General features: G+C 40.6%; 1 protein-coding gene and 1 long non-coding RNA gene across 2 annotated transcripts in view; one reads left to right on the top strand and one right to left on the bottom strand.

The window, feature by feature from the left end:
- Positions 1–25,184, top strand: part of NLGN1 (neuroligin 1) — a 457,546-nt gene that overhangs the window by 319,529 nt on the left and 112,833 nt on the right. The window lies entirely within an intron of this gene.
- LOC120372370 lies at positions 11,830–20,322 on the bottom strand. Its single transcript, XR_005584927.1, has 4 exons — positions 20,110–20,322; positions 12,834–12,911; positions 12,202–12,301; positions 11,830–11,869 (listed from the first exon to the last, which is right to left on the bottom strand). It is a non-coding gene; the product is annotated as an uncharacterized LOC120372370 (long non-coding RNA).

Genomic DNA, 25,184 nt, shown 5'->3' with positions numbered 1-25,184 from the left:
TTTAAAGGAAGTCTTTTTATCTCTCACTGCTTCTTTTACATGGTTGTTAAGCCACGGTGGCTCTTTTTTAGTTCTTTTACTGTTTTTCTTAATTTGGGGTATACATTGAAGTTGGGCCTCTATTATGGTGTCTTTAAAAAGGGCCCATGCAACTTGCAGGGATTTCACTTTAGTCACTGTACCTTTTAACTTTTGCCTAACTAACCCCCTCATTTTTGTATAGTTCCCCCTTTTGAAATTAAATGCCACAGTGTTGGGCAGTTGAGGTGTTCTTCCCACCACAGGGATGTTGAATGTTATTGTATTATGGTCACTATTTCCAAGTGGTCCTGCTATAGTTACCTCTTGGACCAGCTCCTGCGCTCCACTCAGGATTGAATCTAGAGTTGCCTCTCCCCTTGTGGGTTCCCGTACCAGCTGCTCCATGAAGCAGTCATTTAAAGTATCGAGAAATTTTATCTCGCATTTCGTCCTGAAGTGAAATGTTCCCAGTCAATATGGGGATAATTGAAATCCCCCACTATTATTGGGTTCTTAATTTTGATAGCCTCTCTAATTTCCCTTAGCATTTCATCATCACTATTACCGTCCTGGTCAGGTGGTCAATAATAGATCCCTAATGTTATATTTTTACTAGAGCATGAAATTTCTATCCATAGAGATTCTATGGAACATGTGGATTCGCTTAAGATTTTTACTTCATTTGAATCTACACTTTCTTTCACATATAGTGCCACTCCTCCCCCTGCACGACCTGTTCTGTCCTTCCGATATATTTTGTACCCCGGAATGATTGTGTCCCATTGATTGCTCTCAGTCCACCAGGTTTCTGTGATGCCTATTATATCAATATCCTCCTTTATCACAAGGCACTCTAGTTCACCCATCTTATTATTTAGACTTCTGGCATTTGTGTACAAGCACTTTAAAAACTTGTCCCTGTTTATTAGCCTGCCTTTTTCTGATGTGCCAGATTCTTTTTTATGTGACTGTTTATCATCTGATCCGGCCCTTACATTATACTCTTCAGTCCTCTGCTCCTGACTAAACCTGGAGATTCTCTGTCATCATGCTCCTCTGCAGCGGTCGGCTTTCCCCCATCTCCTAGTTTAAAAACTGCTCTACAACCTTTTTAATGTTTAGTGCCAGCAGTCTGGTTCCACTTTGGTTTAGGTGGAGCCCATCTCTCCTGTATATGCTCCTCCCATCCCAGAAGTTTCCCCAGTTCCTAATGAACGTGAACCCCTCCTCTCTACACCATCGTCTCATCCACGCATTGAGACTCTGAAGCTCTGCCTGACTACCTGGCCCTGCGCGTGGAACTGGGAGCATTTCTGAGAATGCCACCATAGAGGTCCTGGATTTCAGTCTCTTCCCTAGCAGCCTAAATTTGGCTTCCAGGACATCTCTCCTACCCTTCCCTATGTCATTGGTACCTACATGTACCACGACCACCGGCTCCTCCCCAGCACTACACATAAGTCTGTCTAGATGCCTCGAGAGATCCGCAACCTTCGCACCAGGCAGGCAAGTCACCATACGGTTCTCCCGGTCATCACAAACCCAGCTATCTATGTTTCTAATAATCGAATCTCCCATTACTAGCACCTGCCTTTTCCTATTACCATCACCAGTAATAATAGTTCTGAAGGCCAAATTAAGGCCCTCAGTGATGACTGGGCCACTAATGCACAGGTGCGGTTGGAAATGGGTTAAATTATTCTGATGATACACAAAAAGGAGCACAATTCAGCTCCATCTGTCTTAGCTCAGCAGGACTAAAGGGAACAAAAACCAGTGTAAACTTATTTTCAGGGCTGACCTTATGGGTGGGTGATATGGGCGACCACCCAGGTCACCGTGGTCAGGGGACACCGTGGTCAAGAGGCAAGGAATGGGTGGGCCTAGGGTGCGAGGCCACAGAAGGAAGCTCAGGGCAATGGGGGAGGTTGGGTGGGAGACAGTGGGGAAGGGTGGGAAGCCTGGGGGGATAGATGGGCAGCCTGAGGGGATGGGTAGGGGGGCAGGGGAGGCAGTGGAGTCCAGGGGCGATGAGGGGATGGATGGGGAGACAGAGGTATCAAAATACAAGTTGGTCCAGGGTGCCATTTTCCCTAAGGCCGCCCCTGCTTACTTTTATCACTAAAGTCAGCAGATATGACTCTAAATATTCACAAGGAGCAGATCCATTGAGTAAGAAGGCATATAAATATTTCTCAGAGTGGAATCACGCTTTACACTGGTCCTTGCTGGGGGAAAGGTGTATTTGTCCTGACATCATAGCTTAATAACTCGTTCATATTGGATAATATGACCTGCACACCCCTGATCCATATAGGGTGTAGGTTATATTCACTTACACTTACAAGATCCCTTTTAAACTAATTTTTATGTTATGCATTTCTTGCTAATGAAAATCAGTTAGAGTATTTGTGGCATTAAATCATAAGTTCTGTTGCTGCAACATTCGGTACGCCATCTGTATTATTAGGGATGTAATTGTTTCATTGCTGGAGGTGGCAGGATGGTTTGAAAAATAAGATGGGTTGCCACAAATAGCCCTTCCACAATAAAAATGTGTAAATAATTAGATTATGCTGTGAGTGGTTTAGAATGGATAAAATCTATCTCTAGTTGGTTTTCCCTCACCCCATCACCCAAAGACTGAAAAATAAAAACGGTAGCAGTGACTGTTTCATCTTCCATCTAATTCATGAATCACAGTGCAGATAAACACTTAGCAACAGATATTTTAGGGCTTCATAATAAGCGATTATACAAATGGTTAGAAAGCAGAAACTTTTGCTTCTGTTCAATATTTAGCAGGCTTTGGTTCAGTAATTAGAGCATCCAGCATTGATTTCCCTGCATTTTGAGTTAGAGACAAGATTTACAGTAGCTTTGTTTTACAAAATGTGGCATATAAATCCACACTTTTCCCTATTGTGAAATCAGATGTACTTTTACTGTTTACAGAACAAAGAAACAGTGTTCACCAAGTAACTTTGTAGTCTTTAACTTCCCTTACTACATGAGAATAGATAGTCTCCAAAAACAATAGAACAGACTATCAAATAATAATTATTCTTTAACATAATAAAGGGTTCCTGTTTAAATCACACTATTACTGATCAATACAGAAAATTACTGGGCAGATTCTGTTCTGAGTTGCACTGATGTAAATCCACATGAACCCCACTGACTTTCATTTAGAAATCTTTGGTTACATACAACCATGTGAGAAAAGTTTCATTTTTGTTTCCGTTAAATGGAGAAAATGCTGTTAATTAAACATTAAATTTACATGAGCTTTTTCTAATATTAAAAAACAAAGTTAAGGAGCCTAACTCACAGTGGCTTTAAATTGCATAAGACCATTAAAGCCAATGTTTATTTGGCTATGCCGAATAGCAACAGTCTTTTTGGTTCTGTGTTTTCACAGTGCCTGACACAATGGGATTCTAATCCATGAGTGGGAATTCCAGGCGCTGGAATAAAATAAATAATAATATTATTTTCTAAGCCCATTTTTCTTTTAAAAGCTGTATTTTAGTATTCTTTTTATGATGACAGATTAACTAAAGATTACATATGTATTACAAAATGGCTGGGTTGCTGTTGGGATCTTAACTTTTGCATCTTCTGCAATGTTACCATTGTGTTAATGTAGCTTTTAATAATCCAGTTTCTTTGGTTGCTTAACAATATTTGCATTTCAATGGCCTTTTTTTGGTTTTGAAGTTCACAAGTTTATAGGGGAGGGGAGGAGTCAGGGGACCCAATGTAAAATGAAATGAATTCAGTGGCCTTTTGAGGAAGCTCAGAGTTTGCACTTTTGCTGTTTCTGTTGTTTGACAGGAGACCATTTCCTGCTGGGCTAACAAGTCAGCAGTGCTTGTGCTTGCTCATTATGTCCTCCATCCAACCCACTCCTCCAAAATCCATTACCTTGGGAATGTCAACCCAAAATACTGAATTTTATTACTATTATTCCTAATGTACCAGCACCTTCGCCAGGGACACCGAATGAGAATGGTGTCAAAGTCCTAGTGATTTAACATTGTCAGCACTTTAACAGTATCTAAGTATTATACTTCCAAACCTCTACTTTCAGACTAGGCTGTTGCTAATGTGGCTTGATCCTACTCCAATTTGAGCCTATGGGAATTTCTCCATAATGGCAGCCAGATTGGGTCCATAGCAGTTAGTACCATGATTAGAAAAATACCTAACCAGTCTATTATTTTAATATGTATCCCTCTATTTGTGGGAAGGAAGTGGGTTTTTAATGTATTCTCCCATGCCTATAGAAGTCCAATGGTCCCATTCAGTGGGACCATCTGGCCACTTATCGGATTGGTTAGACCAGAAACATTCATTTGGGCCTCATCCTATTTCCTCTTTCCGAACCAAGTATAACTCCTGCTAGTTTTAATATGATGAGAGACTCAATCTATAATATTTCTTAGGTGCTTATCATTTTATCATATTCATGTTGTACATAGAATGCCAAATTCTGCCAGATTTCTACATTACCTGTAACTTAAATTAAATCAACTTAAACTAGGTGGAATCATAATTTTCTGCAACTTACAGTCATGTTGTTGTATTAGAAATACTGTAGTGCACTGGCATCTAAAGTACTAATGACACCAAATGCCAACATGCTGTTCTTTATACCTTTGCCCACTCTGCGCTACTCAATTAGCTCGTGATTACTAGACCAATTAAAACTGGATTTTTTATTATTTATTAGCTATCCAATTTACTTTGATGTTTTGTAATTTATCAAAATTGAGCCAGGATATTTGATGCAACACATGTTTTGTAGATGCTAGAAAAGGAATTGGTTCTAAAAACAGTGAAATGATGTTAAGCAAGTTAGGTAGTGTAAATGCATTTCAAAAGCATACTGTGTCAAGGAGTTTAGGCCCAAAGTGTGGCCTTCCTTCAGGTTCCTGTTATGGGGTGACTTGATTACAGTCTATAGGTATCTACCTGGGGAACAAATACTTAATAATGGCCTCTCAGTCTAGCAGAGAAAGGTCCAACAGGATCCAGTGACTGGAAGGGGAGGGATAGCTCAGTGGTTTGAGCATTGGCCTGCTAAACCCAGAGTTGTGATTCAATCCTTGAGGGGGCCACTTAGGGATCAGGGGCAAAAATTGGTCCTGCTAGTGAAGGCAGGGGACTGGACTCAATGACCTTTCAAGGTCCCTTCCAGTTCTAGGAGATAGGTGTATCTCCTATTATTATTATCATGAAGTTGAAGCTAGACAAATTCAGACTAGAAATAAGACATGAATTTTTAATCGTGAAAGTAATTAACCATTTACCAAGGATCGTGGTGGATTCTCCATCGCTGACAATTTTTAAATCAAGATTGGCTGTTTTTTAAAAGATCTGCTCTAGGAGTTAATTTAGGGAAGTTCTATGGCCTCATCCTCCCTGATTGAACTAACCTCATTATCTCTAGCTTGCTTCTTGCTTGCATATATATACCTGCCCCTGGAAATTTCCACTACTTGCATCCGAAGAAGTGGGTATTCACCCACGAAAGCTCATGCTGCAAAACGTCTGTTAGTCTATAAGGTGCCACAGGATTCTTTGCTGCTCTATGGCCTGTGTTATCCAGGAGGTCAGGCTAGGTGATCCCTATGGTCCCTTCTGGCCTTGAAATCTATGAATCTATTATGGGGAGGCAGCGTCTTACAGATTTTAAACATCATTTTCTGAAACAATCGTCAGTTCCACTGGTGAGAAACCACATTATTTTAGTTGTACCTACATAGAGAAATCATTTTTGTACTTATTTCCCTTGCTGGCTGTGCAGCAGCAGTTAACTAACAAAACACTATTCCCAGAGCTATGCACATTACTGCTGACGTCCTGGTTGATTGATGGTGGTGTGCAAACAAATAAACACACCAGAGCTAGGTTGTGTTTCGGAGGCTTAAAACGCCGTGGGGGAGAGAACTGGTGTTTTTCAAATGGAAGAGGATGGGAAGGAGATTTATTTTCATTTTTCTACTATCTCAATGCAAGCAACACTCTCCTCTGGCTTTTTCCCTCACAATACTGGCATGCTTTAATCTCTCCCATCTTAAAAATACCCACCGTGGACTGCATTTGTCTTTCCAACTACTGTCTCTTCTCTAAAATCATTGAACGCACTGTTTACCATCCCTGTCTGGAGTTTCTGGTCTCTAATTCCATGCTAGACTCTCTCCAATCCGGTTTCAACCCCTTGCTCTCCACTGAAATCACTGACCAAAGTCGCTAATAATCTCTTCTTAGTCAATGCTCAGAACCCCATCCTCATCTTCCTTGACCTGTCAGCCACCTTTGATACAGTCAGTCATGCTCTTCTTGCGTAAATCTTGTCCCCCTTTGGCTTCTGTGACTCTGTCCTCTACTGGTTCTCCTCCTCGCTGTCTAATCACTCCTTCAGCATGTCATGTGGCAGATCCACTTCCTCCCACCTCTAACTTGCAGTGGGGGTTCCACAGGGCTCCTTCCTTGGTCCTTTCTCTTATTCCTCTACTGTTTATCTTTGGGTAATCATATCCACAAATACAGATTGAGTTACCATCTCTACGCTGATGACTTACAGATCTACCTCTCTATTCTGGATTTGTCTCCTTGTGTCCAAACTAAACTCTCGGCCTGTCTCTCTGACAACTCCACGTGGATGTCTAGCTGTCAGCTCAAATTCATTGTGGCTAAAGTAGAGCTCTTAATTTCCCCCCAAAGCACCTCTCCATATCCTTTCATGATCATGGTGGACAACACCACTATTTTTCCTGTCAGGCCCGTAACCTTGATGTCCTCTATCTAGGTTATCACATCCGGCTATCTAAATCTTGCAGATTCTTTACCTATAACATCTCCAAGATACAGCTTTTCCTTTCCATCCATGCAGCTAAAACTCTGCTGTCATCATCTCACATCTTGATTATTGCAGCATCCTGTTCTCTGACCTTGGTAAATACAATCTTGTCCTGCTCAGATCCAGTTCATTCAGAACACAACTACAAAGATCGTTCTCCTAACCCATTGCTTTGACCATGTCACTCTTCTTAAAACAAACCATTGTAGTAATTCCTGCAAAAACTTGACAAAAGTTAAGCCGCTGGTGTGCAAAAGGCACTGCTTACCATACTGATCAATATTGTCACACTGTTTCCTTGCATTCTCCTATCTATCTGATGTGCATTTGCAGAAGAAAAGGAACAGGCTTGTACACTGCTACGTATTTATTACATAGAAAAGACATGCGTCTGACGCAGTGGGTATTCACCCACGAAAGCTTATGCTCCAATCCGTCTGTTAGCCTTCAAGGTGCCACAGGACTCTTTGTTGCTTTTTACAGATCCAGACTAACATGGCTACCCCTCTGACACTTGACATAGAAAAGACTGGCAGCCCAATCCCCTCAATCTTACAAGCCATTTAGTACTCTGGTCCCAAACCGAGAAAGCATTTATGTGCTGAACTTTGAGCAAGTAATCCCACTTATTTTAATGTGTAAAATTAAGCTTAAGTGCTTTAATGCATAAAATGTTCTTAAGTGCTTTGCATGATTGGGATAGGAGTGCTGAGCACATGAAGGATTGAGCCCCTAAAGCCAAAATTAAAATATTTTAAATGTTCAGGGAAACAGCCAATTCATATGAAGAAATAAGTTTATGTGCAAAGTGATGCAATATTAAAATTACTTTAGAAAATAAAAATGCAACCCAGATGCTGGTCCAGCAGCAGTACATCTGTGTTACTCAAACTTCTACAATAACCACACAAAGGAGCCATGCCTCAAGATATCATAGAATCTGCTCAGAAATAAAAGAAGCTAATTTTCAGTGCTTGAGGCACATTCATATACATTTTACTCTCATCTTCCCTTGACTGGCAGATCTCAAGAAGGCAACACAAGCTTTTTTTGAAATCTTATAAACAAAAGCTTATACAGCTGTTCACATACATATAACCAATTACCCAACACTATATGACAAAATGTCATGCAAAGCGTGCAAATATGTTGGCACAATGACCTCCAACTGTAAGAAACCCTTCTGGAATTGGCAACAGCAGCCTTCTGAAAACTCTGAATAAGCAGATGAAACTTTTAAGTAGCAAATTGCCTAGAAAATAGACCACTAATCAATCTAGACACCAGGAGATCAGAGAGAAAAACTGGCATCCTGATCAAAACATGCATTTCCTTTCACTGAACAAGTGGATGATGGTGGTTGATTTCAGCTGGGAGATGGAGCTTTTCAACTCTAAATCACTGATGCAAATACAGCCCAGTTTGGTAGAGACCAAAGTAATTCTGAGAGCTTCATGAAATGTTGTGGTGGTCCCAAAACAGTTCTCCACGTCTGCACAGTTGATTCCTTTATTGGTTGTCTCAGAGAGATCAAGAGCTGAACAAGCCTGGTGGTCTCACCACTTTATGCTTGAGGCACATAGGTGGTAAGAAGAAACTTCCAATTAAGCTTCCAGTGCTACCGCTCTTCTCTAGAAATATAGGTCTTCAGGGTTATCAGTCTGGTACCATTCAAAGGAATACATTCATGTTAAAAAACAAACAAAAAATCAAACTTCCTAAGCAGGTACAAACAGGGATCAAAGATGGTTGCTGGAAAATAATACCATTTAATTCTTCTATTGTGCTTTAACACTGCAGATCTCAAAGAACTTTATGAATATTAATGAATTAAGCCTCCTGACACTTCAGTAGGTAGGTAATTATTAATATCCTTATTATGCAGCTGGAGGAACTGAAGCCCAGGGTTGAGGAACAACATTTTTAACACTTGGGTGCCTATTGTTTAGACATTTAGAGCGAAATCCTAGCCCCATTAAAGTCAATGGGCGTTTTGCCACTAACTTCAATGGAGTTAGGATTTCATCCTTAAATATATACTTAGGCACATAAATAAACAGCTAATTTTCAAAAGTGCTGAAAACACAATTCCCGTTGAAGCAAATGTGAATTGGTTTTACTTGCCAGAATATGGATTTAAGTATCTAGTTTTAAGGCATACAGATTGTAAAATTTATGCTAAGCAACTAGCCCAACATCACACAAAGTTTATGACAAAACCAGGAATAAAACCAGCAGCTCACTGTTCCCAGTCCTATGCCTTATTTGCCAGAAGCTAGATTCACAAAAGGACTTAGGTGCCTAACTGCAACTCTAGGTGCCCTAAATTCCAGAGTCAGGCCCCACTGGGATTCACAAAACCCCCATTCTGCTCCCACCAAACTCTGTAGATGCCTAAACTTGCTCAGCACCTCAGTTCTTGCAGTATAAGTGCCCCTGGGCACCTGTGTTTCTGCCTCTGTGCATGTGCATATCCCCACACCAGGCATCCGGATGCCTAACCCCACAGTGATGCATAAAACAGGGGAAGATAGGCTTTTGTCCACCTAACTCACTGTGGGGCCCAATCCAGTACACATGCTCTGGCGTCACCTACTGGACTGGCCTCCTATACACAAAACACATGGAGAAGGTAGAGAAGTGAGTGTGGAAGCCCACCTCCGTAATATCTTTTAGTGCAGTGGTTAGAGTACTCCCCTGGGATGTGGGAGTGCCTGGTTCAAGTCCCTCCTCCACCTGAGATAGTTAAAAGAAAGTAATTGGAGCAGTGGGACTGGATGTTGGGTCTTCCAGCTCCCAGATGAGTGTTCTAAGTACCAAACTATAGAGTACTCTCTCTTTGGCCCAATGATTCTTTCATTATCTAATCCATAGCACAACCAAGTGGTGGTTCCGGCACTCACCTGAGGTGGCAGATCCCAGTTCATATCCCTTCTCCCCCTCAGGTGGAGGGGGGGCCTGACCTGGGGATCTCCCACATCCCAGGTGAGTACCCTAATCACTGGGTAAAAGTTATGAAGGAAGTTGTCATCATCTTCCTCCTTTCACCCACCAGCTTCTTTCTAAAACAGTGTAGGCGCTTAACAACAAGAGGATTTGCAGCTGAGAAATCCAAGCCGAGGGAGGTGCCTCCCTGAAGCCTATCTCCAAGAGAGGGGTGGGGCTTAGCACACATCTCTCAGCTTGGCATCTCCCATTGGCTTGTTTAAGTGGAGAGCCGCCTAATATGCTGGCTTTTGTGAATCCCATTCTAAGGCTTCTATCTCTGCCAATTCATTCATTCACTCCTCTCTTGCTACCTTCCCTTCTAGTTCTACTGTCAACACATTGGCCTACCTGGTTTATGCAGGTGCTCCAGATTTACACTCTGTGAGCTATAATAAACATTTGTAGTATTTGAAAAATATCAAAATAGATCTGCTAGATGTCTCTTAACCAGGCATTGCTCAGTCAGGAGTTTTTATACTGCAATTAGCAATATTACATGCAGTCTTCAAAACAAGTAACTCAGAAATACCAGGTTTGTAAATGCTAGATGATGGGAGAAAGTCAACATTTAATATGTTGACATGTTGCACCAAAATTCATTCCTTGTGCAACTCCAGTGACTTTACTTTCAGGAATGAATTTTCCTCATAGTTGTGGCAAAGCAAACAGACAATAAATTGCTTGTCCCTGTCACCTATGATTACCTTGTTTGTACCTACGATTCAGACAGCTTTTTTTCCCCCAGCCTTCCATCTCCTAATGTTCTCTCAAACCCCACTATTATTTTAAATGGTGGAAATGGAGTGATTCAGATACTTCAGCACTTGTCAAAAACAGCCATTTCAAAACTTGTCACTTGATGAAAGACTAAAATATAGCTTAAGGTCGGACCTGCTGGTTGAGAGGGATCTTTCTCTTTGATCCTTTACTGTATGTAAAGGCTTTTTAGTGCCTTATTCTCAGAACTTGCATCTCACTAACTGAATTTATGATTTTAATAAACATCTGTGATTACTACAAATAAGAAAGTTTTACAAAGTTAGTTTTTTTATGCTATTAACCACTCCCATTAATCAGCCCAATTTATTTTCTAAATGGCCCAAAAGGAAAACGTTCTGTGCTCTGTGCACCTTCTGCTTTTTTGCTTTGTTGAAATTGTGAATCGTTGGAGGGTTTGTGGGTTTGCATTATTGAGAGAATTCCTTTGTAGACATTCTCATCACTAGGGAGACAAGGTCTTTTGTAGAAAGTTTCTCTCCACTGAGAGTGACCTCCTTGAAATTTTTTCTCATTTTGGTAATGCTGAGGAAAGGATACTCTAAAACTAGGCTTCCGGCTTTTTATGGACGAACATAATGTAGGAGGGAAACTACCATTGTATTTCAGTCTTTAATACCTTGTTGTTTTACAAGAAAACGGTTAGGATCTTTTGTGGGGGAAGGAGGGGAGGGACTTCTTTACATAAGATTATGAGAAAACAGAGCATTTTCACATCATACAATGCCTGATACAATCTCAATGGGAGTTGGACTGGGCCCAGTATGGACAGGATAAGTTCTCCCATTCAGGTATAGATCTAAATTATGCCTGCACCTGTACTACATGCGTCTTTGTCCCCAGTCCAGTGATGCAGGTGCAGGTGTAATCTGCCTCCCTCCACTCAGAGCAAGAGTTTGGAGCAAGCAAGCCTCATCCCAGGGAAGTTGTCTGGGTAAGACATGAGTGGCACAAAGGCCCCAGGGTATCTGCACTGGACAAAGTGCTTGCTGCATCTGTCAAGGCTGATTCCCCACTCTGGCACTTCGAGTGCAGAAGGTGGGGGCCCGCAAGGATTCTAAAAATTAATACTGACCCCTCCAGGCTTGTATTAAGCTCCCAAGGTTACAGCTTTTCTCTGACCTTGCTGCCACCACCCAAGTGCACACTTGGGAATTCCTTCCTATGGGGATACCCTCAAGCCCTTTCACACACCTCCTCACCCTCCAGGAAGAGCTGAAAAAGAAAACAAAGGAAATTAGTTGTTGCTGCCAGCTAATTAAACAGCATGTGCACAAACCTCTTAAGACATAAAAATTCAATCCTGTTATTAAAAAAAGGTAAATTTTACTAAAAACAAAAAGAGACAATATATTTGGAATTTAGGCTTTTTGCTAGATTAAAAAAAACATTTCAAGGATTAAGCATCAGGATAGCTCTTTTCAGGTCCAGCTTAAAGGTTACAAGCAAAACAAAAGCACCTAAGGTTAACACAGAGGAGTTCACAAGCCATAAAGAAATAAGAGAAACCTAATTGCGTCTTCCTAGACATTTCCTGATCTACTTACATATCTGGGGTTCCAAATGAGTAGTTTCTAGGTATGATCTGATGATTTTCATACCTGGCTCAGACTTTTTACAGCATAGTTTCAGCCTTGTCCCTGATCTCTGGGAGAACAAACAGACAGCCAAAGAGGTTTTTTCCCCCCAATTTTAAAAATTTCTAGCCTTCCCATTGGCCCTTTTGGTCAGGTGCCCACTCCCTTCCTTTTACCTATGCAGGGAGACTTTTTAACACTTTACAGGTAAAGCAAGTAGAGAACAACTACCAAGAGGGATTTATAACTAACTGGCTGGCTGGGTGTCCATAAAAGGGAGCTATCCCCCCACCCGCTTTCATTTATCACAGCATCCTTTAGAGCTGCAGCAAGGCCTGCCATGCAGTGCACACTCTACTCCCCACACTCTGCTTCCCCGCAGAGGCATAACTGAGCTGTAATGGTTAGCGCTGAATGATAGTGGATTTATGTTCCCTTTTGTGTTAACTGTACATGCATAATGTTTACCATCCCATACATTAAATGTAATACCAGCTACCAGCTTGGGGGTGGGGAGGAAATAGAGTGCATAACTGAGTCGGTGCCACTGTGTATGAATGCACACACACACCCCTATATATAAGCTGCATTCTTTTTCTCACCATCCTTTTTTGCCTCTTCTTCTGGATATATGAAGTCTTCTTATACCAGGATAAACTCCATTGACTTCAATGGCGTGCCTAGTGTAAGTGAGATCAGAATCAGGCCCATAAAGATACTCTGTTCTCTCCTGCTTCCTGGCCAGATTCACTGGTTTACCATGGCTGCTTTGTGCCACTTAAACAGTGTCAAATTTCTTTACATCCATTTTAACTGGCTCATTAGTTATAGCGCTCAATAGAGTTGCTTAACTACTCACACTGGATTTGCTAGAGGCCTATGCTCTGAGACTTGGCTCACCATTCAGATGCTGGGCCAGACCCTGACTTGGTGTAAATGAGTCTAGTTCCATTGACCTCAGTGGACAACCTTGACAGAGTCCCACCAACCTTCATCCTGGAAAAATGGCGACAGCCCCATTCCTGTTTTGAGCTCTGCATTTTCCTGCTAACATTTTTTTCCCCAGTAGAGGAAAAAGAGAGAGAGAAACACAATCCCGAGCTTGGTTGTCTAGAAGAAAAGGAACATTAATGAACATGCTTCTCCCACAAGGGTCACTAGCTTTCTGGGAAAAGAGCATAGTTTGTAAAAGCATTTTTGACCTTCAGTTCAGCAGCACTGCTTACTCTCAACAATCGTTAAGCGATACATTTCACGCTCCTCTCTTGCTACCTTCCCTCCTAGTTCTACTGTCAACACCAGCAAAGCACAACAGAGTACTGTTCTAGAGAATTTGGCTCTGTCCTGTATTTTTGTACTTATAGCAACAGGTCTGATTTTGAATGGTATGAGAACCCAGTGACTTCTTTTGAAAAATAGGATGCTCACCACCTCTGAAGTTTGGGCCAGATGGTTGCAGAATAGTTAGTAGCTTCCAGACAATACTCCTTGGATGGAAGCCCAGCTCATGACCTTCAAAGGATTTCAGGAGTGAATACAATAATCAGGTAAACTTGCGCAGTTGGCAGTCTCTAATCCCTAGGTCGGAAGAAGTGTACCTTCAGATTTACCACAGCTATGGGACACCCACAGCAGACTGGCTTGCTTCTAGACCATGGCAAAGTCACTTCAGTTTTGTATCAAGGTGTTCAGCTGCCTAAACCAGAGGTTCTCAAACTGTGGTCCGGGGACTCCATTCAGGTGGTCCGCGGATAGTTCCCTCTAAGGTGCGCGCCTGGGTGGCTGCACACAAGAGAATGAATGGGCACCCACCTAATTAGTGGAGCCGTGCAGACGTGGCTCCACTAATTAGGTGCCTGGACCCTGGAGATGACGCACATGTAATGTGAGATGGTGACTTTGGGGGGAATAGGGAGTAGGTGGGAAGGGGCAATGAGGAGAGAAGGTGGGGTGGGGGGAATTTGGGATGTGCAGGGCTGCGGCAGTCAGAGAAAGAGGCGACTTTCCCCAGCTCCAGGGCTGCGGCTGCCGGGGAGAGAGAGCCCTCCTTCCCAGCCTCAGCTCTGTGGTGTGGGAGATACCTCTCTCCTTCCCAGCCCAAGCTCGGGGGCTGCCACAGTGGGGGAGAGAGGGCACATCCATTGCATTACAAAGGTAAGATTACTGATATTAAAATATGAGATGTGTGCTTTTATTTGTAGAATATAGCGCTTTTATCCAAAGCACTTCACAATAGTTAGCTAACAGTGCAAACAACATTTGGAAAGATCATTAAGTGGTCCGCCGAGACCATCAGTGATTTTCAAGTGGTCTGTGGAAAAAAAAAGTTTGAGAACCACTGGCCTAGACTGAGCCCTAAAAACATTCCTATAGTTCTATGGGAAGGAGTCTGGGTAAATTCTGTGCATACATGTATTTAGGAGTTTTCAGGAATATTACAAAAGATCTGTTTGGATCAGTCTGAAACTATCCCCATCAACCCTAGGTCCTTATCTTCTGGACCAGACAGACCCCCCTGTTAAGCACATACTGGAGTCTTCTGCTGTGTTTAGATCACCTCATACTGTGTCCCATTGTGTTTAGCAACCCTTTCTGCATCACTCTGATGTTTTGGAGAGTAAACGAGTGAGGGAGATTTTTTTCACCTTCCATCTAGGTCACTTACACTCTGTTTGCAGCACTTTTTGTTATGAGTTGCTCTCAAAAAGATCTCACCCATGTCTTTCTTGAGCTCAATAAGGGTCTTGGGCTCAGCAATCTTAGCAAACAGATACAATTTCTTCTACACATAATCCAGTAGAAAAAATGGCTTTTGTCTCCACCACTGATGTGTATTTTAAGTGCTATGTGGATCTCCATTTGAGCCGCTTGGAGATCAGTATTTCTTATTTGCTTTTGAAGAGTCCTGTTTTTTAGCTGATTATCCCTCTGCTAGGAGCAAGGGAGGAGTTAAGTTCAGTTGTTATCTGCTCATTCTCCTTATCTGCCTGTTTACAGACACAGTTGTTTTCTCAGATTATCTCTGGATTTTATCCCTAAAAATTGAAGTTTCATATAAATCATTTTGTGTTTTCTGTGACTCAGGAACTTGATAGTTTAGCAGTAAAGAGAGCTATCAAATTTTATTTAGCATAGACAAAGCCTTTCTGGAAGTCTAAGAATCTATTTTTATCATGTATTTCCAAGGTCAAAACAACAGAGTTTCTAAAGATGGGATTGCTAGGTAGAATGACGACTGTATTAATACGCTGCACAGTCAAAACAGGCATCCTTCTTCATGTCTGTTCTCAGATTCTCTGCTAGAGTTATTGCCATCCTTTTTAGGTAGCTGATAAGTTGTATATATGTACGGTTGTTCTGCTGGCCCTTCCTCCCTCTTTATTACTCCTTATTGGCTAAATCTATCCTCCTCCAGTGTTGACCTCGGTTAGATATTTCTACAGGTTACCACTTTAAGTAAAGCCACCTTGGTTTTGTTCACACTGCTCACCATGTCCAATTGCTGTATGGAATTTCTAGAATGGGAGAAAAGGAGGACTATAAATGAGGGGAGATTGCACTCTGGTAATTGTGTGTCACAATGCTTCCTCTTCCTCCAACCAACTTTCTTCCTTTCTTACATAATTCTTGCTGTGCTGTAAAAACTTACAAATCTCCTATGTTGTTTGTTTGCTTTTAAAATAATTGGAGAAAGAGGGTGGAACCTGATTTTTTTTATACCTCCTGTGATTTAAATCCTGGTAGGTGACAGGTGCTGGGGGCATGAAGGATTCTGGTAAGTAGAACTATAAATCTCTAGGGCAAGCACAATTACTAATATGTAATTTTCCCTAATGAATAAAACAGAAAATGCCATGTAAAGGAGGTGCTATAAGGACCTTTTTAGCTGCACTTTATATGCTGGTTAAGCACACAAGAGTTTATGGTCCAGAGTCTCAGCTGGTCTAGCTGCAGTGGTCTAGCAGCTAGGCCTAACTGCATTGACAATAATAGATCTATTCTATTTTACACCAGCTGAAGATCTGGCTCGATATATGTTGTCCAGGCATTGAAATGTGTTGTAATAAATTGTGGTATGCTGAAATAAATTACTTTATATACGGTAGAAAATTAAAGGCAGGTATAACACAAGAGGGTCATTGTAGTCAAAGGCACATTGCAGGCAATTTCAGAACAATTTTAATATAGCAAAGTCATGGATGCTTATGTTGTATTCAAAATTATAAATGTAAAAAGGAATAAAATATAGTTGAGAGGGGGAAAAAAACACCTTTGTTGTGTGTGCCTAAAAAGCATTAACCTCTCAGATGAGTCTATCATTATGTTGTCCTCTTCCTCATCCATAACTTCTCCTACACTTTCTATGGTTACTCTCTCCTGTTTGCTCTCATTTCAACTTAGATTTGAAGTTTCTAGGGTCATGGAATCCATGTATGTAGTAAAACACTATGTGCTTCCATTGCACTAGGCATATAAATAGTATTAGTTAATGTATTAAATGCTCATTTATAGTCAGCTCTCCCCCATTGATACACTCGAGAAACAACCTTGAAGTTTGTGGGAATTGTGAGAATGTAATGAGAAACGATCATCTTAAACATAGTCTAAAGAACAATGCCCTAACATGATACACCACCAACAATTGGGCATTAATGTTTACAGAAGCCATTATAGTCCAGCTTTATTTTCATAAAGCTACCAACCTTCACTGGAATCTTGTGAAGAGCTTGCTCAGACAAGTTGACCCAATGTGCTTTGAATTTATGAAATGTCTTCTCTTATGTTTGTTATGCAGTTAATCACACAGAGATAACAAGATTCAGGAAGATAAGTGGAGAAATGATTTTTTATACTGAGTTCTTTATCAATATGTATAAAGAGCACATTAATGCTAGGATTATGCATTTTTATTAGAACTGATTCATTGCTTCCTCTACTTTGCACCATGAACCACAGAAATGTAAAGCTGTGGTGTGGGAGTTAATAAAGTTACAAAACAAGAACTGAACTATAAAACGTTGCAATTCCAAATGTGTGTATTATGTAGTTGTTGAGCACTGTCCATAGGAGTGGAACTAGTGGTCCTGGGGGGTGCAGCAGGACCCCCTGGCTTGAAGTGGTTTCCATCATTTACAGGGTTTATAGTTTGGTTCAATGGCTTTGAGCACCGCCACTGTACCAATTGGTCCAGCATCCCTGACACTGTCAATACAATGACAACACAAGTAAAATTTTCTCAGGAATTATGCTATTGGAAGCAAATGACATATGAAAACTACAGCATCAAAGACAGAAAACTCTTATTTCTCTTCACTAGTCAAAGTCCTCAAATAGCATTAAAAGAATTATCATGGCCTAAATAAAAATATTAGAATGTCATCCCATCAATATCTTCTGACATATGCTACTGGTGACAATGCACTAATTTCCCCCCGCCTAATCTTACTCTTTCCAACATCTTAGAATGCAGCTGAACTAGCCTCCTCCTGTAATTCAGTCATGCATGGAATTTAATGCATTGTACTATACTTCATCCACTTGGACTGTCAAATCTATCCAGAACTTATCCAGTCTTGAAATCCGTTTGGCACACAAACTTCTCATTGACTTCAGTGGCAGTTCTGCATGTTAAATGCCGGAAGGTCATGAATGATTAGGCCCTTAATCTATATGCTACAGGCTCCTTTTTCATTTATAACCCTGTTTTAGCAGAAAGATAAAATATCTTTAAAGTCCACTGAACAATTTTATTTAAAATCTGATCCTGCAGTTCACATGCAAACAAAACTCCATTTATCTTCACAGATCATTAATCAGGCAAAAAGTACATTTTCTTTCAAACAGCAAAGCAAGACATCTAGCTTCCTTTTGATCTGTCAAAATTCCAGCCTGCAGGACTATTTTTTTCTTGGGGTCTGAATTGTCAGTAGCACTTAAAGAAGTCTACACTCTTGTGGATTTCTTTTTACTGGCATTTTGACATTCATATTTTTTTATCCTATTTGGTGTTATCTTCTAATACATGCAAAATGGGCAAACCTGACGCTAGGCCATGAACTGCAGCAATGTTTTAGATATTTATATAGCATTCTAGATAAAATCTATAAAAATACCATGCCTGTAATAAATTGTGTATAATGATCTGCTGCACATCAGCATTAAAGGTAGATAAAGAAGGCAGTGCAATTTCTATGCAGTAAAGAGATCAGAACTAACTAAAATGTATTCATATACCAGCTCTGTCAGCATTATACACATCCAAAATAATGGCAACTAAACTCACTGATGTGGAAGTTCCCTTATTAATATTATATTGCTAGCCTGTATTAGAGAGGTTTTAAATGATTTGGAAAAGTGTTATGAGGCCTTGTCAATTTGTCCTACAGAGTCCTTTGCATTAGCCAGCTTTCCATCAAGGCACAATAGCAACTTTCCATGTACCTGCTTTAAAGGCAGATCCTTGTGGTTTTATTTTTAAATTACCTTCATGGTTAGAAACTTCCAAATCATCCCTGAGAAAATACCTATACCTATCTCATAAAGCTGGAAGGGACCCTGAAAGGTCATTGAGTCCAGCCCCCTGTCTTCACTAGCAGGACCAAATACTGATTTTTCCCCAGATCCCTAAGTGGCCCCCTTAAGGATTGAACTCACAATGTGGGGTTTAGAAAGCCAATGCTCAAACCACTGAGCTATCCCCACTCTACGAATTTTATTATAAATGTTTATCAGTTTAAGTTCAGCTTGTAAATCAAGAGCCAGAGCTGCTTTTTCGGCTCTTCGGTTATATCAATGTTTTACTTTACTTGATGTGTATTTCTTAAAAGCTTTGAATCTCCTCTAGCATTGTTGCTAAATGTTTGTTTCTGACAAAACTTAGTTAATCTAAAAATGCCAAGTAAAATCTTGTTGAGTGTTGGTGTTAACTTTCAGTCAACACACTATTAAGGTTTTACAAGGATTCGGGGAGTTTCAGCAATGAGTCCTTGTTTCCGTAGAGTGGTTTTATATCCAGAACGGTAAGAACTAGATAACCCTAGCAGTGCTATCAGAATTTAAAGCTACAAAGCTTCTGAGTCTCTCTATAAATTTTGCTGTCTTACAAGAGGGTACAAAATGCCTTTATCATTTCTTGTGCTCCCAAGACAGCATGAATTAAAAACGTATATATCTGCCAAATTTAAGTAACTCAAACTATCAAAAATTGCCACAAAAGCAGTGAAACCTAGGGCGGCTCCATTGTTGTATTTCAATAAAATATGATCATTTCTTCCCCTTGTTAATACCTTCACAGCGTCTTTCATGCAAAGTGCTTTACAGAGGTTTCACACAGGGAGGCTAAATAACAGTGAATCAGTGCCTGAGGTGGTTGTTGAACCATGATCTCCTGACTCCCAGTTCCCAGCTGTAACCACTAGACAATGCTATAGATCAGAGGTCCCCAACACGGTGCCCGCGGGCACCATGCCCGTGTCCTGGCCGGCGGTCGAGCATCCACCGAAATTTGGCGGCATTTCGGCAGCGACACCTCTGGATGACGCCACTTGCCGCCGACAAGTGGCGTCATCCAGAGGCGTCACCACCTCGACCGCTGCCACGGTCCTTTGTCTGGCGCCTGCCAGACGAAAAAGGTTGGGGACCACTGCTATAGATGATTACCGCCCATTATTTTCGGGGGAGGGGGGATTATTATTGCAAAATATGAATGAGTAAAAAAAGTTACTATGTGTGCTTATAATAAAATACTCTTTTATCCAAAGGACCAGATTGCAGGTATTGAAATCTCAGCTCTGTTAACGTGAGGTGCAAAGAGATACCACACCCCTGGCATTCTGTTTTCAGAGAATACATGCACACAAAATACAACTACTACTATACCTTAAAAAGGTCCACCTGCACTTTCCCCAGTGCCAGCCCCTGGGAATGGAATGGGGCTCTTTGGGATGTCTAGCACTGCTCATGGCATAGACACTCCCTACCTTGCACTCATGAGGTGAAAAGCTGACTCAATTTAAATTAATGGTAAAACGCCTACTGACTTCAGTAGGGCCCAGCAGGGCCGGATTTAGGGATAGGCGACTCAGACAGCCATCTGGGGTGCCAGGCTTGGGAGGTGCCAGGCTCAGGGTGCTGTTTCTGTTGTTAGGGACAAAAGGGAAAATAGAATGTTTGAAGTAAAATGTTTCAGGTATTCTGTATGTGGATTTATTTTTCACTAAACTCCTATCATGTTCTGGACCATTGTAGAATCTTGTGGGACCTCCAGACTTTGAGAACTACATTTTCCTCATACCTTCTAGAATGTTGTCAGCCATGCGCTTGTGGGTATATGTGTGGGGGAGGGTGAAGATGCTCCTCGCCTCGGGCACTATTTGATCTAGGACAGGCCTAGGTGGCAGGATTTCCAGCCTGGAATACAGCTACCAAGATGACTGTTCCCTGTGGAAGTATAGGGAGCCTCTTCCTTGTGCCCTCTCTGTCTAGCTCATCCAGGCATGAGTGGTGAGAATCTCACCCTAAATATCTATCACACAGCTTTATTTTGATGTTAATGGGATAAATGTAAAGCTGCAAAGAAACACCTCTTTGTGTATTGAAAAAATATAATTTGTTCTCAGGCCTTTTAAGACTTTTAACGCAGGAACTTTAAACACATCACTGATCACTAAGTGTTGGTTAAGTTGTCCCGTAATTTTATGCTCCCTTTTATGAGAGATTTGAACAGGCCATAGAAAAGGAATACTGTCTCTTTAACCAAAAAAAAAATAAATCAGTAGCTTTCAAAGCCCAGGACAGGCTTTGCACTGAGATTAATAAAGGCTGAGAATCCATTCTGAATGCAAGTAATTACTTCTACTACAAGGGGGGAAATGAAAAAGCTGCTATTACTGACATAGTCAATAGATCGAACCTCAGTGTATACTGGGCTTTCTATATTTTTAATATAAATACGTTCAGTTTCAAAAATAGGAGCATGACCATCATTCATTAGGTAATAATGCAAAAAGTTGAATCTCATGCAATAAATAAATAACCTGTCTTTAAAAACATTTACTTGGAATGTTTTTTCCAAATGTTTATTCAGAGGTACTTCTAAGGTTTCTGTCTCCGAGACATTCTCTGTCATTTAAAAAAAATGCTGTTTCTGTATTTTAAGCAGAATATAATGAAATCTTTGTCTTCCTCTGTGCTTATTATAATGGCAGCCATATTTTATGTCAGACCAGTGTAGTTTAATGTGATGAAATGTTAAAATATAGTCTAAGGCATGTGGTTCTTTTTCAAGTGACACGTAAATTTTCCAGCGAAAAATCTAAGGCCACTCTTACAGAATGACTGGGGCAGTGCAACACTGCTCTGCACTCAGCACAGGTCTGTGCATTAAAGAAACAATCAAGCCATACGTTTTATGCTGTTAAATGCAAAGTCTAAGCAATATACACTATGCAGAATAGACAATTGTTGCTTTATGAATCTTAACTTTGGCATTTTATGAATTATTTTAATTTAAGTTGTCCAACCCTCAAATTGCATCCACATAATTTTTTGTGCATTTAATTTCTTCAGGGGTTTTCTCTGACTTTTAAAGGAAAGCATTGAAGAAATGACCTTCTCTCTATAAATGAGGTCAGACCCTCAGATTATTTCAGCTATGTCAGTTTATATCAGCTGATGATCTGCCTCTTAATGTGTAAATGGTCTGAATTAGATTTTATTCAATGAATAGAATTAAATTTTATTTATTTATAGAATTAGATAGATCTAAAAGGAATTCAATAGTAGGATCCATGTTTCTGTAGATCACTTGCTTTCTGCATCTGTTTCCATGTCTAACTTGGCAAATACATTCTGTGTGCACAAAACCTTTCAGGTCTGGTTAGAATCATAATAAAGGAAAGTGATTTTCTGATACTGAATGTACAGCTTGTAGGAACATAAAAGTGAGACATACCGTAATCACCAATCTTTGAGGTACTCCTTCACTGAGGGGAACCATTTGGAAGGAGACTGTCCCTTGGAGGGGAGGGATAGCTCAGTGGTTTGAGCATTGGCCTGCTAAACCTAGGGTTGTGAGTTTAATCCTTGAGGGGGCCACTTAGGGATGTGGGGCAAAAAAAAAATCAGTACTTGGTCCTGCTAGTGAAGGCAGGGGGCTGGACTTGATGACCTTTCAAGGTCCCTTCCAGTTCTAGGAGATTGGTATATCTCCAAGTATGTAGTTTGACTCCCATCTGAGAATAAATAGGCTTTTTTTATTAACATAATCCAAACAATGGGCCTGATATTTCTCTCACTTATACCTGTTTTACAGCAGCATAACTCTGTTGACCTCATTGCTGAGTGATACTATTCTGAGGGAAAGAAGAATCAGGCCCTAAATATAAATAGGGGGATAACATAACTGTCTTAAACTACTGAAAGACTGCAAGCACCAAATAGAGAGAGGATTTAGAGTGGCCCAAGTGCATATAGCTAGCAAAGGAAATTTAGGCTGCATATTGGGACAGTGACCTATTATTACAACCTTTGAGGAAAGGTTGAAAGGTTTGAGCATGTTTAATCTTGAGAAGAGAAGACTGGGAGGGGGAGAGAGGCAAGGACATAACAGTCTTCAAATATGTAAAAGGTGGTTATAAAGAGGATGGCAATCAATTGTTCACCATGTCCACCAAGGGTAGGACAAGAAGTAATGTGCTTATAGTTTGCAGCTTTGGAGATTTAGGTTAGATATTAGGAAAAACTTTCTAACTACAAGGATAGTTAAACACTGGAACCGATTCCCTGGGGAGATGGTGGAATCCCTGTCACTGGAGCTTTTTAAGAACAGAGTAGACAAACAGCTGTGAGGGATGTTCTAGATCTACTTAACCGTGCCTCAGTGTGGGGGGATAGACTAAATGAGCCCTGAAGGACCCTTCCAGCTTACATTTGTATATTTGTACATTTCTTTTATGCTATGGCATAACCTGGTTAGTGGTAGAAGCTTCATTGATTGAATTATTTACAACTAAACTGGACAAACCTTTCAAGCTATACTATAGGGAACAATCCTGCCATGGCAAAGAGGTGGATATGAAGACATAGTATTTCTTAACCATTTCTAATACAATTCTATATGCACATTGTAGCTGGTTTACAACTTGCAAAATCATTCTCCTGTGGGATCTGCTACTTCAAATGGTTGATGCTGAGCTTACGCTAGAGATAGATCTTTCAGTATTCCCAGTGAAAGAAACCCATTTTCCAGTCCACTAATATGAAGATTTCATACAAAGTTTTTTCTGGAGCTTTTCCTTCAGTTCATATTGAAAGGCCTAATATAGAAACTCTATGGAAAATGTGATTTTTTCCCCCACCATTTTCTAGCCTCTGATGCAGCCCAAACACTTATCAGATAGCTACCTTTGACTAGGATTTCAGATCATCTACCTAATCTACTTATCAGGACTAATCACACCAATTATTGTAATACATAAACTCTTCCTATTACCCAACCAAAATGTTGGCTGGTAAACACGATCTTAAATCACTCTTACATTTTCTATTTCATTAAAATGTTTTAATTTTTTTTCTCATACCTCATCTGTCTCTTTTATAAAGTAACTAATTTTATCAATTTGTTTTATACCTTTTTGTTAGTCCTTGAAAAATATTTAATGCTCTACTTCAAATCCATTCATTCTGTTAAAATAAATTTGATCCATTAATTTTGATAGCATCTTCCATGAAAACAATCACATCATTCTACATCCCTTACTTAACTTGCTCAAAGAGAATTTAGTACTATGAAAAAACCATGCCCCGTTTAACAGTGAAATAAGGCATCATGCTTAGCAATACTACAAGCGTCCCTACATTTTCCTAAGAATGTATTTTTAATCATGGGCTGAAGAGGTTCTAGGTATGAGTTATCTCCATAACATTTCAGTTATTAGGCTTTCCTACTGAGACTGCCAATAAAGGTGACAATGTTGGTGATTTATTTCCTGCTTAGCAGAAACTGGAATAAAACCACTGATTCATTTCCCAGTGGCCAGAGATGAAGGATTGTCCAGTGATAAAGGCACTAGCACACGACTTGGGAGGCCTGCATTCAAGTCCTTGTTCCATCACAGACTTCCTGTGTCGTATAGAGCAAGTCATTTAGCCTCTCTGTGCCTCATTTTCCTATCTGTATAATGGGGATAGTAGGTTAGTAGGGTACTTCCTTATCACACAAGTGTTTTGTGAAGATAAATATGTTAAATATAGTGAGATGCTCAGACACTACACTAATAGGGGTCATATAAGTACCTAAATTAAGCCATCAAATAACTGCAAAATTTGTAACAGTTATCAGTCCTGGGAATGATCCAGGCAGTTGCAATAATTCCTTCCTCTTGTCCAAGAAAACCCTTCTCCAATATGAGGGACAATTTACATTTTCCGTTGAGAAGCATGATAACCTGGTTGTCACACTAGAGGTTCTGAATGAAAAGATTTTCTACAGTACTGAATTTTCATTAGTGGAACAGCATACTGCCAACAATGGTAAGTCTTGTATTCAGAAGAGAGTACATCAGTTACAACATGAAATCAAAGAAAAAATACAGAGCTCTATTTTTTTTGGGGGGAGAGATAGCTCAGTGGTTTGAGCATTGGCCTGCTAAACCCAGGGTTGTGAGTTCAATCCTCAAGGGGGGCCATTTAGGGATCTGGGGCAAAAATCTGTCTGGGGATTGGTCCTGCTTTGAGCAGGGAGTTGGATTAGATGACCTCCTGAGGTCCCTTCCAATCCTGATATTCTGTGATTCAGCTATATTATCACCAATAAAAACCCATGCTTTGTATAAGTAGAGTTCACAAGAAAAGGAATAACTGGAGTGCAGGGGTGCTGAAACAATTTCCACTGGGCAGGGACAGTGCTGAAAGCCATTGAACTAAACTCTAAACCCATGGAATCCCCTTCAAGC

Source organism: Mauremys reevesii, linkage group 9, assembly GCF_016161935.1.
Source record: "Mauremys reevesii isolate NIE-2019 linkage group 9, ASM1616193v1, whole genome shotgun sequence".
Lineage (NCBI taxonomy): Eukaryota > Metazoa > Chordata > Testudines > Geoemydidae > Mauremys > Mauremys reevesii.
Note: the sequence above shows the minus strand (reverse complement) of the source record. Positions and strands in the feature narration are given on the sequence as shown.